Below are 15,188 nucleotides of genomic sequence, written 5' to 3'. Positions count from 1 at the left end.
CCACTGCACATGGGGATGACAATGACTTCTTGCTGCTAGAAGACACCAGCTTCCATTTTCCTGGGAGTCCATGCCCTCTTCCTCTTTTAGCACCACCTCTAGCAGTCCTTCCTCCACAGTCCTAGAGGTTTCCTCCAGCATGAAATCAATGAAGTCCTCACAGAGAAGGATGCTTCAGAGCTTTGCTACCTCCTCTTGTAGCTCTCTTGCATTCTCCCTGAGGGATACCATCAGAAGGCACCACTCACATTGAAGGCACTCCCCCACCTGACTGACACTGGAAGGAATCTGCAAGCTGCAGTCTGCACAGCGCCCAACCAGGATCTGGGTGGAAGCCTTAATGGTGTGTGGCCCTGCCTATTCTTCTTAAAGAGGGTGCCTATCCTAGTTTTGAAGCCCAGTTCCATCTCCTTGTTCTCCCCAAAGTGTATTGACTTCTCCAGGTGTGTTGCCCTCTGGTAGCCACTCCTTGGGTTCTATTGGCAGGACCTGAGAGAACTGCTCTAGTGTCCTACCCCACACAGCCACTATGATTTTTTGAGGGAAACTTTGCACTCTGAGCAGAGATGTTGCACAGCAAGGAAAGGAGTGTCAGCCTTATCTGCCCTAGAGATTCACTGACCCCAACTGCTGTTACTGCTGTAGTGGTGGTGATGGCAGCAATAGCATAATGTCCTGGCACTCAGGTTGCTGCTACTATTGCATAGACTGTCTGGGACTTCCATGCTAGTGCCCCCTCTACATTTGCACTCAGGGCTGGTGCCCTACTCACCCACCCCTACTTATGGTATTGATTATCAAATTAGATAACAGTGTGCTTTTGGATTCCAACTGTCAAAGGCACTTGCTTTCAGCTCTCCAAAGTCATTTGCCAAGAGCCCATTCATAGTGCAATAGGCAACCCAGGCTTTCCCTGAAAAATAGAGTGCAACCTTAATGGCCCACACTATTCAAGTCTCAGGAGCAGGGATAAGCATCTACCACCTGCATAAATATCTTTAAGAAGGCTTTAGAGTCAATTCTCTGCCCTGTCTTAGTGAAAAATTTTCACCTACCCCAAAGCAGTGACAGCATCACACCGACAACCTTCAACTTCCAGCCATCCTGATCCATTAGTCTCAGCTTTCCTGATGTTTCTGTTGAAATTACTATTGCTACAGTTGCTAAAGTGCCAAGAGTTATTGCAGCTGCTTTTGTCCCCTCAGTCACTTCAGAAATAATCCACGATCAAATTTCTATCTTCACCTGTAGCAATGACCCACCACATGCAAGCTAGTGAGCTTCCTCACCTGCCCAGGAAAAATACATTGCCATGAGCAAGTCTCTCAGGCTCTTCCCCAGAGCACATCTTATTAATTGAACTGCATTATACGTTTCTTCCCTTCACTAGGCTGCTTGAGCCCCAACTTCTGCTTCAGTTGTTCTTCCCCTGAAAAAATAAATAAATAAAAAAGACCACTCCCCCTCCTTTAACAGCTTGCTGAATCACGTGCCATAGAGGCAGCCTGTAACCTTCCCATGGAGAATCTACCTTGCCACGGTCACAGAAAACTAAAGCTACTATTGTCAAATTAAATGAGTAAGGGTAATGTCTTGCAAAATATATTTGGCTTGTTGTAATTAATTGTAATTGTTCACTCAATTGTTGGTCCACAGAATTCAGTAAATTGTAAAGGATTTTCCTGTTGTTAGCTTAAAGATGGCCTATTGTGAAGAGCTGTGCTACTGTACTATACTTTAATTTTAAAAGACGAGCAATTTTATGTTCTATATGCTTTCAAAATATAGTAATTATTTAAAAATGCAAATACATTAGAAGGTAAATAACTAGACCTGCACTTACAATTTGTCACACTGAAATTATAAATAGGAAATATATTTGAACCCTTCATTATCTGTAGAGCTAGTATGAACTAAACTACTGAACCCACTAGTGACCTATGCACAGTTATCAGATAGAAACAATATTCAGGCACTACCAGTTTAGGCCTCTTTTTATTACCCTTAGTCCCTTGACAGAGAGGGTTAAAAGCAACAGTCAGAGAGTAAAGCTACTACAGCTGTGGTGATTAATGGGCATTTAACTAGGAAGCTGGAGATTATGAGCAAAGAATATAATGGACATAAGGGCAGTAAGCCAGAAACAGATTTTTGAAAAATGTTTAGGTACCAACCTGTTTCTTCTAGTGACCAAAAACTCTTTGCAAAAACAATGATTAGTGCTTTCTCATAGTTAAAAAATAGCAGAAATGGGGCAGCCTAAATGTGAGTTGTGGTGTTTTCTTGTTTATCATAGTTATGCCACTACCACTTTTCCATTTTGTAATTTTTTATTGTAGAGTATTTTAGACTACTTTGATTATGAGAGCACAAAACCTAATACTGTATTGTGACACTGCCTTAGCCTGAAGACATTTTCATAAAAATTTCAGCAAAGAGAGCAACACACAGTCTGATTTATCTACAGGTTTTCTTCAGCACCTGTCTCCATTTTCCAAAATTATTAATACAGAATATTTTCTCTCAGAAAAAAATGACTCATTTTAAATTATATTTAACATCAGTTCTGTAGTATCTGCTAGCTACCAATTAAACAAAAGAGGAAAGGCAAGATGTTTAAAAAATCTAGGCAGTATTTCCTCTTGTTGTCATGTGAGCAGCAGCTGAAAACCTAAGCTATATCCTTTGGGTTTGATACTTCAGCTTGTAAGAAAGAAGCAGGAAAATCAAAATAGGATTTGTAATGCTGCTGGCAGTGTCATGAGACATCAACCGCAGTACATCTTTTTTTTTTCCCCAATGAAGCAGAGGGTTTCTTTTTCATAAGCCCTATAATATTTGAGTTATCAAAACAATGTTGGTAGGCATCTTTTCAAAAAGAGAAATACACTAATACAGGAAGACGCTGCAGTATCCTTCCAGCCAAAATTCCCAATACGAGGATTGAAAGTTCTGATGTGGAAATGCAGTTTCCAAATTATCAGTGTGTTTCCAAATAATCAGGGTGACCTATTTGAGATAGGTCTAAGTATCTCTTCAGATATGGGGCTCAGAATCTGTTTTGATTCAGGCTTATCACCAAAATAAGTTGGAGAACTGACCCAGTTAATTAAAAACTCACTATACAATTTTCAGAAGAGTTGAACTTTGCCCGCCCCCTCTATTAAATACTTTCCCCAGAGAAAATGCATTTTCCCATTCCCATCATCACCATTAAACATCTCAGACATACCAGCTCATTAACTCTTTTAGCCAGCAAAGTGTTGCTAACTACAGTGTATTTTCCAGTGTTTCTGTTCAGTCAGCTTAGTTCTATCTAGTGATAGGGCTTGATGTACTTCTACTGGGAGATTATTCTGGAGTCTCTTTATACTTTACTTATTATTAAAATATTTTTCTTGATGATCAATGTGTGAAAACCTCTTTATTGTCTGAATTTCCTTTGCTAAAATTATAGTCTTGCTTAAATCTAGCTATGTTTGCAGCCTCCAAACATACAGTTATATACTCTTCCTGTTAGCTGTTGTTCAGCTATGCTGAGCATCTTACCTCATAAAACAAAACCTATGAGTAACTAATAAAGTAATGGTTATCAAAGAAAGGCACACATCAAATGTTATTAATTTTGTGATGAGCCTATGTATACACATGACCCCTACCAAAAGTTTATAAAAGCAGACTCCTATTTTAAATACTAAAATAAACCCTACGTCAAATGTGAGCAACTAAAACCACTCATCCGCAACACACTAAAATGTGCCCCTCCCTGGTAATCATATGATATAGAAAAAAAATGTGACAAAATGAGATGCCTGAAACCAAAGGCATAAACCTTGAAGAATACTTAAATGTTTATGAAATCAACCTGAGTTCATTTACAGTTTTATGAACACTTTCAATATTCACTCATTAAAAAAACACTTACAAATAAATGTAGTTATTACCAATTATTGTTACACTGATTATGTTAACAGGGAATCAACCAGTGCATAGTCTCATCTGTGGTTCTACTTCTATGAATACATAAGGATCCCATCTTAGTAGACCAATCTATCTGTTTGATCAATTTATCCATCTGAGTAGACCCATTGAAGTCAGTCAGATTACACATGAGTAGTGCTACAGGCACACGTGTGGGAAACAGTGAGGTTGAATGGGCTTTGGACATGGCCATACCTTGCTTGTAAAAGACAGACAGAAGAGACTAAAGCCACTGTTAGCATGGGTTAATCATGCCTCCCTTCAGTTTGTGATTGTCCAGCCCCTAGCTCAAGAAATCATTATGCGATGCCAACTCCTCAGCTGTTACTGTCCTGTTTCCAACCTCCCACTTTTGAGGAAGGTCATTGAATGGGTTGTTACCTGACAACTCCAGGTGCATGTGGATGCCTATTGGCTTCCTGTCAGTCTGGCTTTAGTCCTGAGTTCATGGTCTTGGTCAATGTTTTTGACTGATGTTGGAGACAGACAGGGGAAGCTACCCTGCTGATCTTACATAATCTTTCAGCAGCTTTTGATACACTTGTCCATTAGGTGCTGATAAAGTGTTTATATGACCTAGTGAGTATTCATGGGACAGTTCTAAATTGGTTCTGCTTTTTCCAAGCTGGGAGATCTCAGACAGTGGTGAGCTTGTCATCCCCTCAGGACCTTTCCTGTGGAGATCCCTTGGGGTCCATCCTGTCACCCCTCCTGTTCAATTTATATAGAAGGCCACTGTGAGAGATTGTGCAGAGATTGGGAATGAGGGTACCCTGAGCCTTTTTCAGTGATTGACTAAAGTTAGGGACTGGATTCAGGTGAACCAACTGAAACTGAATCCAGACAAGGCAAAGGTGATGATGGTGAAGGGCTGGGGGGAATTGTGACACCTATCATTGATGGGATTCAGCCTCCCCTTGTCACTCAAATTCAGTCTTGGGGTGCTCCTGGATCTACTGCTGCACTTGGCTCTCCAGGTGGTAGTGGTAGCCAGGAGCATTTTTCACCAGTTCGTTTGGTAAGAAGGCTGTGACCTTTTCTTTCAGATCTGGATCTGGCCACTACCATCCATGCCTTTGTAAACTCAAAGCTACATTACTGCAATGATTTCATTACTGCAAGATGCCAGGCTGATCCTGAAAGCTGTCCAAAAGTTGCAGCTGGTGCAGAACCTGGTATCCTGCCTTCTGACAAGGGTGGGTCACCTGGAGCATATAAGTCCAATGCTCCAGTCTGCACTGGCTCCCAATAGTTTTTCAGGCACAATTCAAGGTGCTGGTTTTGACCTACAAGTCCCTAAATGATCTGAGCCTTACTTACCTAAGGCACTGCCTTGTCCCTTATACCCCATCATGATCCCTAAGGTCAGCCAGAAACAACCTCTTGCAGATACCCTCACTACACTATCTCTACTTGGTGAAAATGAGTGGAAGGCTGCTCTTGACACATGCTCCTTGGCTCTGAAACACCCCTTCTTTTGAGGCCCACCACAGCCCAAGTCTGGATTTCTTTGAACGCAACATAAAACCCTCCTATTTGGGCAGGCATTTAGCAAATAAAGCTAGGCTGAGATATTGTTTAGAGGGGCTCTGTTTTATGGCCACCGTATACTCTTTCCCTTTTAAGTTGTTTTGTTCTCTTATCATCCTTCTGTTTTATAAGTTATTCTGTCATGTTATTGCAAGCTGCCCTGAGCCCTTATTGGGAAAGATGGCTTGTAAATCAAATTAAAAAGTAAATAAATAAATAAATGTATAGATATTTGCAAAATCAGAGCCCTAGGTCTGGAGGTCTATGCAACTCTCCTTGTAAAAATCAAAAGCTTACTTTGCACAAACTTATATATAGAGACTATAATGTATATTTTATGATATTTGATGAAAGACTGTTTATGAAGCCATTACATACAGTGATACAGCTGAGTTAGGTGGATGCCGGTCATTAGCTAAGCTGTGATCCTACGGTTAATTTAACACAATTCACCCAAATACTCTGGGTAAAATCCTAACCCTAATACATTCCTGAAGCTAGAATTTCATCTTATTATGTGGGCGTGTGTATGGTTTATAGATTTGCAATCATAAACAAACACTCAAACACAGATAGGACTATAGTTGCAAGCTGACGTCTGTTTATACAGTTATGTATTTTATGGAAATTCAGACTGGATAATTAAATAAGAGAAGAGAAAGGAAGAAGGATGGGATTGAAGCTAACATTAAATAGGAAAATAAAATAGTCCAAACATAGTGCCTGTTTCTACGGGGTTGCAAACACCTCTTGTGAGGTGCTGAAATACTTCACCTGCCATGGGAGCTGAAAAGCACCAGTAGACGGTACCTCATAAGACACAGGCAGGCAATTATTTTGGCTGGAGGGCCACTTAGTGAGTTTTGGCAAGCTGTCGAGGGCTACATGGGTAGCTCTGCCCCTTAGCAGGTGCCTTGCCCCTGGTCACCATCTTGGGTCCAGAAGTCCCGCCCCCTAACCCCCAACCTTTGCCACCGGAAGTCCCTCTCCTTGCCCCTGGAAATATTCCTTTCAGCAACGGGTTTTGCCATCTCAGAACCAGAAAAATACCAAATTATATTCTAAAAATTGACCATCTACAACATTCATTAATTTGATTTCAAAAAATATTTTTGTCCTGATTTACATGTATTTGTATAGTGTACACCAGGGCTAGGCAATGTTTTTTGGCCAGAGTGCCAAAAACCCCACAATGACTACCTTAGAAGGTGCCAGAGCACCGACATGCCAGAGCCCAGAGCAGCTGTTTGCAGCTTCCCAGCTAAAGCTGGCCCAGGGAGCCTGGTCTGCTTGCAGCAGAGCTTGCAGCCTCCCAGCTGCCTGTTGGGAGCAGCCTGGTCTCTGTGGCTGGCAGCAGTGCCTTAGAGCCCAGGCTGGTGGTGGTGTGCCGAGGAAAATGGCCTTGCGTGCCATACTCAGCACAGGTGCTGGGGGTTGCTGACCCCTGGTGTACACAGAGGTGACTGCACACTAGCTTAAAATTAAATCTTACTCTTGTATACTGTGGAGGGGTGGGGGCAAGTGTGTGGGGGTTCTGTGGGGGGGTGGATTGAGGGAGCATGTGGGTGTGTGTGTGGATATGTGGGGTGTAGGTGGGTATGGGGTTTGTGGGGGTTGTGTATGTGGGGGAGGATGTCTGGGTTGCGTGACGGGATGTGGGGGACTGCATGTATGGCAGTGCAAGGAGGGGTGTGGGTGCATCTGTATGGTGGGGTGTGTGTGTGGGACTCACCCTATGAACACACACACACACACACACACACACACACACACACACACTGTCACTCCCTCATTGCTCTGTCTTTCTCTCCCCCTCCCTCCCTCATTGCACAGACACGCACACGCATGCACACATACCCCCACCCACTTCTGCTCCTGGCCCTGGTGTACCAGTGCAGGCCTTTGCTCTGCTGATGCAGCCAGAAGCCACGTGGTGCTGGAGGAGCTGTTGAACAGGAAAAGTGTGGAAATGGCAGCTACGGGCTGTGGGGAGTGGCAGTGGGTGGGTGTGCAAAAGTGCAGCAACAGCTGGGTGAGAGCACGGAGCCCACACTGGTGTCCCAGAGCCAGCACTGGTGGGGCCCAGAGCGGGGGGGGCAGGAGCATGGGGCTGGGCTGGCAGGGACTCTATGGAGCTGGGCCAGCTCCCCACTCTCCTTGCTGGCACAGCCCAGCCCAGCTCCATACAGCCCTGCCAGCCCATGCCCATGCTTCTGCTGCCCTTCTCTGGGCCCCTGCTGGTCTTGGCCCGGGGCACTGACACAGGCCTTGTGCTCCTGCCTGTGTGCCCCACGCTCCTGCCCACATGCCTGCTTGCTGCTGCTCACCTCTGCCTGCCGCCGTTTTCACCGCATTCCTGCCAGCTGCCATGGTGCTCCGGCACCACGTGGTTCCTGACTGCATGGCCATGACTGCAGGACTCAGAAGGAGCCAGCCCAGCCCTGAGGACTGGGGCAATCACCCACGGTCCTCCCCTGAAGCCTCTGGTAGGCACAGGCTTCTGGTTGGGGGTTAGGGCTGGGGGACAGGGCTGGGCCAGTCTTGCTGCTGGGTTCTGCCACCAGCTTCCCCTGGGTCCTACTGTTGTCCTACTGTCATCTTTGACAGGCAGCCAGGGGCAAATAAATATTAATTTTCTAAATTTTTTAGAAAAAAATTCTGAAATCTGAGGGTCAGATAGAATGGCCTGGCAGGCTGGATCCAGCTTGCAGGCTATATTTTGCCCACCCCTGTCATAAGGGTTGATCACAAAGTTTACAAATTAGAAATACTGTCAAAAACTGGTAGTCAAAGATCCTCCAAAACCTAAGAGCCCATTGGGTTAGTGTAGTTAAGGCACACCAGTTTCTGTAGCCAATGGGTATAAAGCAGTGTAGGACCAACATTACATAGCTAACTTTGTCTCCCTATCCTGAAGGACCAGGTATTAATTTAGAACTCAGTCAACCAAGGACAGGTAGCCTTTGAAATGAGTCCAGGGAAAGGCTTGAGTTCACACTTCCAGAGTAAAATATCTTAACTGCTCCATCACCCACTTCTGAAATACTATAAATTTAATTATATATAGACATAATGGAGAATCTATAGATAACATGATTCATAGTGATATAATTTATATATTTTAATTTTTATTCCCAAAAAGACAGGGGATGCTGGTTAATCAAATGTGCACCGTCTGGTGTACTCCCTGGTGTCAGTGTGCCAGCGGACAGGGAGAAGGGCCCCGTGCAGGCTGATTTGCCCCACACAGGCTGCTTTGCTCTGGGCCATGGGCTGAACAAGTGAAGAAGAAGAACTCAGCTTGCGGTGGCAAAACTGGAAGTGGGACTTCCGGTTTTGCTTTTGCTGCGTCCCTCGAATGCCAGTTAGTGGAGCTTTCTGTTTGATAAAGTGCCGGATAACACAGCTTTTGCTATAGTTGTTTCCCCCATGGGGATTCTGAGTCCAGAATAAGAAATAATTCTTTAGTTGCAAGGTGATACACAATTTAATCTTCAGTGCACAGTTAAGTGAAGAAGTTCTAGCTAGGAGGATTAATCAAGATATGTTTGTAATAGACACAGAATAAAGAAATGTTAGAATTAATCTTTTAGCATCCATCTTAGTATTGGCAGTGCCTTACATGAAATAGAACAGATACTTATAAACAAAATATTACTTAACTATAATTTACCAAAATAGTATGCACATTTGGAGGAATGGGCTTTACATACGTCTGGTGATTTTCCAGTCTGAGTCTATTAATAATATATTTTGAATAACAAACACTCAAAAAATATCCTTTCCTGTCAGTTATATTTTATATTTCCTTTTATTCACCTCTAAGTTTTTTCAGTATTCAAGTAGTTGGAAAGCTGGTAAAATAACATTCACCAAATAAACTATTTGTAGTTTTCAAGCAATCTTCCAAAAAATTATTTACTATAAAGCATATAACTTTTTTCATTATTTCTTCAGTTTTACTTTGAATGCTATTAGCAAACATATCCTCTACTATAAATTATATTATATATTAATTACATTGATGTACTTGCTGTCTGAGCAGCTTCCACTCCTCCAAACTCTTACCTAGGCATATGCATTGAAGGTCTCAGTTATCTCTCATGCGCACACCATGATCCGGAAGGATCAATGGTTGCCAAAACCTCTGTAGCTGTTGATACAACTAACAAGAATTGGCAAAACATAGAGCCAAATTGTAAATAGCCTTTTTCGCAAAGGAAGATCTAAATTTTCATGGCACTTATCCTCTCCCGTCATGCTAATGTTGGGGACCCCAGAACAATTTCAGAAGGTTCAATTAAAGATTATTTGTATTTTCTGCATACTAAGATACATTTGGACAATTTCTTCTGTCTTTTTTGGAGACAAAGTAAAGAATATGGCTATCAAATTGCACAGACTAGACAGTCAAGTATGACTGACCAAATATTTTGTGCAGAATGCAGATATTAAAGCTGAGCTCGAGATAAAATTAGTTAAACCAAAGATTTGAGTATTCAAAGTCTATCGGAGCTAAGGACTTGAGATGAAGTTCATTTAAATCAGTGAGAGCCTTTCCATTGACTTCAATAGACTTTGATCAGGATTTAAGAAACCAAGATTAAAAGTGGTTGATAACTAGGCGAGAGCAGATACTGGAATCATGAGCATGCAAATAACTGATTTTTCAGTTTGCCAAATTGCAATATGGAAAAAGGGAATTTGGATCATAACAAAATAAAATTTCAGGTTGGGTTTTTTTTTCCTTGCTAAAATGAAAACATGACAAAATTGAAGCCGGGGTTAAAAAGAATGCTTCATTTGATATGAAAAGGAATATTAGTTTTCGTGCAATTGTGACAAATACCAGGACAACAAAAAGCTAGATTCAAAAAGTGCTATGTGAAGTTGTAGTAGTGTTGGGGTGATATTGTAGCCATGATAGTCCAGGAAAAATGGGAGAAGCAAGGATTTGTGTAAGTGATATCTTTTACTGGGCCAACTCTATGGTTGGGAGGGACACAGGTAAGTTTTCAGGTCACATTGTACCCTTTGCCAGGTCTCACTGGAAGAGGTGGTGCTATTTTCGTTATACCTCCAGTACACCTATAGCATGTTTGTGAGAACACCCTTGTGAAAGGTGGAAGTTATGTCTTCCAATCCTCAGTGAAGTGGAGAAGGCAATAAGTAGGGGTCTTCCACACCCAAGGTGAGTACTTTATAAAAGTATAGCGAAGCGCCAGACTTCCATACGTAGATCCTGAGGTGGTGCAGAGTCACTTGGAAGAACTGGATGACTTTAAGTCGGCAGGCCCAGATGAGCTCCATCCGAGGGTGCTGAAGGCACTGGCCGACACCATTGCAGAGCCACTGGCGGGAATATTCGAACACTCGTGGCGCACGGGCCAAGTCCCGGAGGACTGGAAAAGGGCTAACGTGGTCCCCATTTTCAAAAAGGGGAGGAAGGAGGACCCAGGCAACTATAGGCCAGTCAGTCTCACCTCCATCCTTGGTAAAGTCTTTGAAAAAATTATCAAGGCTCACATTTGTGAGAGCCCGGCAGGGCAAATTATGCTGAGAGGAAACCAGCATGGGTTTGTGGCGGGCAGATCGTGCCTGACCAATCTAGTCTCTTTCTATGACCAGGTTACGAAACGCCTGGACACAGGAGGAGGGGTGGATGTCATATACTTAGACTTCAGGAAGGCCTTTGATACGGTATCCCACCCCATACTGGTGAATAAGCTAAGAGGCTGTGATGTGGATGACTACACAGTCCGGTGGGTGGCGAATTGGCTAGAGGGTCGCACCCAAAGAGTCGTGCTGGATGGGTCGGTCTCAACCTGGAAGGGTGTGGGCAGTGGGGTCCCGCAGGGCTCGGTCCTTGGACCGATACTCTTTAATGTCTTCATCAGCGACTTGGACGAGGGAGTGAAATGTACTCTGTCCAAGTTTGCAGATGACACAAAGCTATGGGGAGAAGTGGACACGCCGGAGGGCAGGGAACAGCTGCAGGCAGACCTGGATAGGTTGGACAAGTGGGCAGAAAACAACAGGATGCAGTTCAACAAGGAGAAATGCAAAGTGCTGCACCTAGGGAGGAAAAATGTCCAGCACACCTATAGCCTAGGGAATGACCTGCTGGGTGGCACAGAGGTGGAAAGGGATCTTGGAGTCGTAGTGGACTCCAAGATGAACACGAGCCGGCAGTGTGACGAAGCCATCAGAAAAGCCAATGGCACTTTATCGTGCATCAGCAGATGCATAACGAATAGGTCCAAGGAGGTGATACTTCCCCTCTATAGGGTGCTGGTCAGACCGCAGTTGGAATACTGCGTGCAATTCTGGGCGCCACACTTCAAGAAGGATGCGGATAACCTGGAGAGGGTCCAGAGACGGGCAACTCGTATGGTCAAGGGCCTGCAGACCAAGCCCTACGAGGAGAGACTAGAGAAACTGGACCTTTTCAGCCTCCGCAAGAGAAGGTTGAGAGGCGACCTTGTGGCTGCCTTTAAGTTCATCACGGGGGCACAGAAGGGAATTGGTGAGTATTTATTCACCAAGGCGCCCCCGGGGGTTACAAGAAACAATGGCCACAAGCTAGCAGACAGCAGATTTAGACTGGACATTAGGAAGAACTTCTTCACAGTTCGAGTGGCCAAGGTCTGGAACGGGCTCCCAAGGGAGGTGGTGCTCTCCTCTACCCTGGGGGTCTTCAAGAGGAGGTTAGATGAGTATCTAGCTGGGGTCATCTAGACCCAGCACTCTTTCCTGCTTATGCAGGGGGTCGGACTCGATGATCTATTGAGGTCCCTTCCAACCCTAACATCTATGAATCTATGAATCTATAAACACTGACTTCAGATAAAAGAAGGCACCAATACCACCATTTTCTCCTCTAGTAACACTCCCTGGTTGAGTGTCCTATTCATGAGACCACAAAGTTTGGATCCCTCTTGTTAGTTCTAGCCCAATGATTTTCATTTGCTCAGTAGCCTTTGACAGGAAGGCTATCCTATAACTCGGGGTGGGCAATTATTTCAGTTGAAAAGCCACTCAACAAGTTTTGGTGAGCTGTTGAGGGCCGTGCACATAAAATCTTTCAAAAGATATAATTTTAACAAACTCTTGATTAAAAACAAATCAGATATTAAAAATCAAACATCTACTATAACTTTTTAATTTTATTTCAAAAAATATTTTTCCTGATTTATGGTTTTTTGAATAGTGTATATAAAGGCAATTGCATAATAAGTCAAAATACAGTCTTATTCTTGTACAGGCAACCCCCGCTTAGCGCTCTTAATTGATTCCTGGAAAACCGAGCATTAAGCGAAATGAACGTTAAAGGAAACTGAAAGTATCTGATGACCCAAGATGGCGACCACAATTGTTTTTAATGACCTAAGATGGCAACCGTGAGTGTTATAATGAAACTCGCTGAATGCTAAATGAAATCAGGTATCAATTCTAAATGAACGTTATAGTGAAATAGCACTAAGCCAAAGAGCATTAAGCGGGGGTTGCCTGTATACAGGTGTCCCTTGAATTATGTGGTACCTGCATTCCTGGATATGTTCCCAAAGCAGTGAAGGAGGGATAGATGAATGCTGGGGCTAGGGAAGGGGTGAGGGAAGGGTGTGGCGCAGCCTGCTGGCCACTCGCAGGGCTGCAGCAGGGAGCAAAGCAGAGGAAACTGTAAGTGGGTGCAGGGTGGGGATGCGGCTCTTGCTGCTACACACCCCCCGGGAGGGCTGCGGGCTGGGGGGCTGCTCTGGGCTCTTCCCAGGGGGCATGTGCCCCTGGATCTGCGTGCAAGATGATAGCAGGCTGCTACTGCAGGTTGCGGCCGGAGGTGGCACTGGGCTCATCCTTGTGCATGAGGCAGGTGGCGGTGCTGGGAGGGGGGTTGCTGCCACCCCACAATTTGCTGTAGCCCCTCCAACCTGCTCTTCCAGCACCACCGTCTGCCCCAAGCACTGGGAAGAGCCTGGTGCCACTGCGAGCCCCAGCCTGCAACAGCAGCCTGCTCTGGTCCTGCACACAGATCCGGGAATGCACATCCCCCAGGAAGAGCCTAGCACAGCACCACAGCCCTCCCAGGGTGTGCGTAGCAGCAGGAACCATGCCGCCCTGCCCTCCGCCCTGCACCCACTTGCAGTTCCCTCAGCTTTGCTCCCTGCTGCAACCACGCATCTCTGCTTCTCCCCACCCACCCCAGCCCCTGCTGCAATGGCCCCAGGAGCAGCTGATGCCAGCTGCCTGCAGCCACTGGGCTGCACAGTGCCCCAAACCCTCTGGGGCTCCGCTTGTTTCCACTCACCCCACCTCTGGCTGCAGCATACCTGGGAGCAGCTGACACCACCTTCCTGCACCATGGCACAGCACGGCCCAGGAGCTGGGGTGAGTGGGGACAAGTGGAGCCCTGGGGGGTTTGGGGCACAGTGCAGCCCAGTGCCTGCAGGCAGCTGGCGTTTGGCCACTCCCAGAGCAGCTGCAGCAGGGCCCTGGCCCCATGGCCCTTTCCCCTCCCCCCACAGACTTAGCTGCTTGGGGTGGAGCGCCTATGCCAATCGCATAAGAGTGAATTACCTCGCGTGTAACAAATTTTGGTTATAAAAAGGGCCACTGCATAAGAGCATATACAGAATCCACATAAATCAAGGGAAACCTGTATTGTGTGTGGAGGTTGGAGGGGTGTATGTGTGGGTGTGTGGGGTGTGTGCAGGGAGGCATGGGGGAGATGTGTGTATTTGTGCAGTGGGATGTGGGGAGGTGAGTATATGTTGGGGGGTGCTTGTGTGGTGGGATATGGGGGGATAAGAGTGTGTGTTGGGGATGGGTGTAGCAGGGGGATGCCTGCATGCTTAGTCCCAGGAGCCAGCTGGGTGTAGGGAGAAGAAGAGGCTGCTGGAGGTGGGGAAGCCAAGCAATACCCAGGCAGGTGCAGACACACTGGGAAGCTATGTGTAGTGGATGGGCCTGTAGCTGTTGGCTGGAATGCAGTGCAGGCTGCCACAGGTAGGAGCAGGCTCAGCCCCACACGAAGTGCTGCAGGGGCAGCTGTGGGCTGGATACAATCAGTTGGCAGGTGCCTGCCCAAAGGCAGGCCAGATCCAATTCGTTGGTGGGCCACATCCAGCCCACAAGTCCTATTTTGCCCACCTCTGCTATAACCCAATGGATATAGCATACTTCTGGGAAATGTGGGTTTACATGCCCTCAGACTGAGAGAGGCTTAGAACCCTGGTTTCTCTGGTTCTGGGTGAGTGCTCTGACCCCTGAACCATTATACAAGAGACTAGCGTTACTAGCACAGTCAGGTATTGGCATTCAGAAAATGATTTCTGAATTCTACATGTCAAAAAGGGCAGAGTTCAAACACACACCCATGTTTAGTGTTTCTTATTGGCTAGCTCTAGGCAGCTGCCTGTTCACTCCTTGGATTGACCTTCAGAGGTACGAAACACTCACCATTGACAGCAAAGGGAATATAGGTACTCATCAACTATCTTTCTTTGAATCACTTTCCTGGAACCAGGCACCTAAGTTTAGACATGATGAAAATTTTAGACATGTAAATAGAAACACCTGAGGAACCAATCTGGATTTTACCCTCTATCTTTTTTGGATTTTGTACTGTCACAGCTGAACACTCACCGAGAAATGCAATTAAAAGTTGGATTGTTGGTCAA

The 15,188-nt window shown here is 45.3% G+C and overlaps 1 protein-coding gene across 4 annotated transcripts in view; it reads right to left on the bottom strand.

Moving 5' to 3' along the window:
* Nucleotides 1-15,188, bottom strand: part of BANK1 (B cell scaffold protein with ankyrin repeats 1) — a 372,972-nt gene that overhangs the window by 232,411 nt on the left and 125,373 nt on the right. The gene's annotated exons all lie outside the window — the stretch shown is intronic.

Source organism: Alligator mississippiensis, chromosome 2, assembly GCF_030867095.1.
Source record: "Alligator mississippiensis isolate rAllMis1 chromosome 2, rAllMis1, whole genome shotgun sequence".
NCBI lineage: Eukaryota > Metazoa > Chordata > Crocodylia > Alligatoridae > Alligator > Alligator mississippiensis.
The sequence above is the reverse complement of the archived record's forward strand: the minus strand, read 5'-3'. Positions and strand labels throughout refer to the sequence as shown.